A 4,065-nucleotide genomic window follows, 5' to 3' on the forward strand; every position below is an offset into this window, starting at 1 on the left:
CAAAGTTCATTCCCTAGCAGTTTAAGACAGCTTGCTATGTTTTTTGTAAGCCTTATGATAACCACAAAGCAAAAATCTATAGTAGATACACAAAAGATAAAAAGTAAGGGATCAAAGGAAACCACTAGAGGAAACCACCTAATTAAAAGCAAAACATCAACAGAGGAAGAAAGAAACAAAGTATCTATAAAACAACCAGAAAACAATGAACAAATAGCACTAACAAGTCCTTACTTAGCAATTATTTCCTTGAAAGTAAATAAATTAAATTCTTCAATCAAAAGACAGAGTGGCTGAATAGCTTAAAAAGAAAGAAAATATTTCATTATATGCTGCCTACAAGAAACTCACTTTAGCTTTAAGGACAATGCACATAGACTGAAAGTGAAAATATCGAAAAAGATACTACATGCAAATGGTAACAAAATGATAACAGGGAGACCAATTCTTATATCAGAATAAATAGACCTTAAGTAAACAGTAATAAAATGAGACAGAAAATCATTATATAGTGATAAAGGGGTCAAGTCATTAAGAGAATATAACAATGCTAAATATACATGCACTGAACATTAAAGCACCTAAATATATAAAGCAAATCATAATAGATATGAAAGGAAAGTTGAGCCATAATACTATAATAACAACTTCAATATCTCACTTTCAGCAATGGACATATTATTGAAACAGAAAATCAGTACAGAAATATCAGACTTAAACTACAATTTAGACCAGATATACCTAACAATAATATACACAGCATTCCATCCAACAATAGCAGAATGCACATTCTTCTCAAGTGCACACCAAAAATTCTCTAGGATAGGTCATATATTAGTTCATACAACAAGCCTGAACAAATGTAAAAAGAACGAACTTATATCAAGTATATTTTCCAACCACAGTGGGATGAAAGTAGGAAGAGTTTTAGAAAATTCACAAATGCATGAAAATTAGAAATAATCAAATTCCAGTCCATATATCTTTTAAATATCTTACATTTAATGCTCACCCTCATACACACACACACACACACACACACACACACACACACAGAGCTTTATAGTTCATGTAATAGACAGTATCTAAAAAATTACTACAGGGATGGCTAAGTGGCAATCCCTTCTCCTCTTTTCTCAGAATTTTGGGCACATAGGCATAAGCACCCAGCATGAGTTTCAAACCACCAGGTCGTTCATGTAATAGACAGTATCTAAAAAATTTTTTACTAACTCTCAAAAACATTTCAATAACAATTTAAACACAGTGTCTTCTAATTTTTTGGTCAGAAAAGTAATCTGTAAACATCTTTACCTTTAATTCATGCTTGGTCATTTGCTGTGGTCATTGTGGAAGTGATGGGTATGACTTTATAACCATTTGTGAAGTAATTCATATTTGCAGAAATAGTATGTTCCATGGTTAAAGAACAAGTCTTAGAATACCATGTGGTACAAATTCATGAAACAAATTTCCATATTTACAAATTACAACAAAGACTACTACATAGTCCGAAGCCATTGTAGCTGAATATTCTAAATAGGACTCAACAGTACTACACTAAAAATGTCCAAAAATAAGGCCTCTGAAATAAATACTTCCATTCTTTAAAAAATACATATTAAATGTATACAACATGGTCAGTGTTCATATAAAAGTCATCAGTCTAAATCATTCTGAATGATGTGTCTGAAGCAAAATGACCTAGATTTTGCTTCTGTCAACGTCCTCTCTTGTTTTGAGGACATGTTCTTGTTATGTACATGACAATTGCTACTATAATGGCAATTCGTACAGCTTCAATAATTGCTGCAATAAGAACAAGAGTGAGCTTTTGGCCTGCTTGGCACTACACAGAGAATAGTAAAGGTTTTATTTTCACAGTACTGTCCAGTGTAACCAGATTCACCTCTACAAGAAACTTTCAGAGTAGAATAGATAGATTGACTTTTTCCATGGATGCCATAACCATTGAGGTTTTCAGGGCAAGGCATATGGTTTTTAATATAAACATCTTCTCTTTGATCACTAGCATTAATGCCGGGGTGACACAATGCTATCTGTAAAGTTGATGCCACATGGGAAGGTCCAGGTTCAGATTCCAAAGTCTCCCTGTATGCACCAGGCATGTACACATGACCATGATCCTGACTGGCTGAGGCTGGAAGAGGATTGCTACATGAAGACCCTTTTGGGGGTGCTTGTTTCTCTCTCTCTGCCTTTCTCTGTCTCTTTCACATCTCATCAATATTAAAATTTATCATCTTTCTTTTCCAACAAACTAGTCATCCCTGTGCAATAGCCAAGATGCCTTATATCAATTTGTTCTTCCTTTACACAAAATGCTTCTCAAACAAAACTGTGCTTATTATAAGATCTCTTTTCAGAAGGAAACACGGGGTTAAAACAGAATCCGCTGCAATCTGTATTATATACACACCCAGTATTTTGTGCTGCTTCCTCACATTCAACTTTATATTTACAAGGTTCTCACTTGGAGTGTTTTCTGTGAACTTTAGCCCCTGACCTTCACCTTCTCCAGAGCCAGAGCCATTACCAGAGTAGCATGGTCCTCTTCCTATTACTGTTATCTCTTTCTGGTGCTTTTAAGTAGCCCTTCTGAGAAAGGCATTCATTTTGATAAGTGTCCCCATTTGATCCACAGACAGGGATGTAATTTGTTTGGCACTGAAAATGGCATACACATTTCAATCCATCTCCATCTTCTTTAGAGACTCCTTCATATTTACATGATGATTCATCACAAATTCTTACATCAGACTCCCTCACATTTAATTAATCACATCGGGAACCCTGGCTGGCTGCTCAACCTCACTGGGTGCTGGACTCACTCTCTACTTTGACTTTTCTTTAACAAAGAATATTTAATAGAAGGCGCAGGGGGATGAAAGAATGGAATCAGTAAATGTGCACGATCAATAAATTCCTGGAAGGAGACAGAAGAGTGGTAACTATTGTAAAAGCAGGGCTAAATGAGTCACAGCCTGGACAAAGGGTACGCAACCTTAGCTACACATTGGAATCACCTGATGAGCTGTAGCAACTACTTATGTCCAGCCCTAACTTGTGAGGTCTAATCGAATTGTTCCTGGGTGAGGTCTGCACATTCATATTTTTAAAGCTGCTTAGCTGATTCTCTAAGTGCAGTTAAAGTAAGGTAACTAAGCTAACCACTGACCTAGACATAGTGATATTTTTCAAATGTGAATATGTATGTGAAACACCTGGAAGTCTTGTTAAAATGCAGATTCTAATACAGTAGTTCTGGGCTGGGGCCTGTGATTTTACATTTCTAACATGTTCTAAGGTAATGTTGGTATGGCTGGTTCATGAACCACTCTTTGATTTTCTATCCTAGTGGTTCTCAAACTTGAGTGTGCACCAGAATGCCCTGCAAGTCTTACTACACAGATTGCTGTGCCTTACCCCTAAGTTTCTGATTCTGTAGGTCTGGGATAGTGGAACTCCAAAATATACATTTTTAACTAATTTCTGGATGATACTGATGCTGCTGGCCTCAGGACTACACTTTAAAAACCACTGACTTATAATATGTACAGTTTAAGAGGCAGCTATTATACTGTACAGAGGATTTGATCTGTATAGACTAATTTAAAATCTGCATGTTATAAGCCATTTCTATTCCTACTTGTCTCTGTCACCTAGAACTCAAGACAGCTAGGCTTTTCCCTCTTATGTAAAAACTTGGTTTTTCATTAAAAACATCTCACAGTCCTAGAGCAAATTCTTCTGAATTTTATAATTTAGCAATTTCCTGTAGAAAAAGAAAAAGAAAAGAAAAGATGGGGCCATGGTGGTGAAAGCACCAGATTCCCACATGGCCTACTACAGTTCTAGACCTGGCAGCTTGAAAAATCACACCAGGCACATGTGCATGCATGCCCACATTCCCAAGAGGAGACTGAATAAGGGATTGTGGTGTGACTAACCCCCCTGAGGGGGATTTCTCTCTCTCTCTCTCTGGTAGGCATGCACACTCTACGGAAAAAAAAAAAAAAAAAAAAAAAAAAAAAAAAAAAAAAA

General features: G+C 36.1%; 1 pseudogene; it reads right to left on the reverse strand.

Moving 5' to 3' along the window:
* Nucleotides 1-1,666: 1,666 nt before the first annotated feature.
* Nucleotides 1,667-2,793, reverse strand: LOC102473436 (tomoregulin-1-like; annotated as a pseudogene).
* Between the last annotated feature and the right edge of the window lie 1,272 nt (nucleotides 2,794-4,065).

The sequence above is a fragment of the Tupaia chinensis genome, unplaced genomic scaffold (genome assembly GCF_000334495.1).
Source record: "Tupaia chinensis unplaced genomic scaffold, TupChi_1.0 Scaffold148768_1, whole genome shotgun sequence".
Taxonomy (NCBI): domain Eukaryota; kingdom Metazoa; phylum Chordata; class Mammalia; order Scandentia; family Tupaiidae; genus Tupaia; species Tupaia belangeri.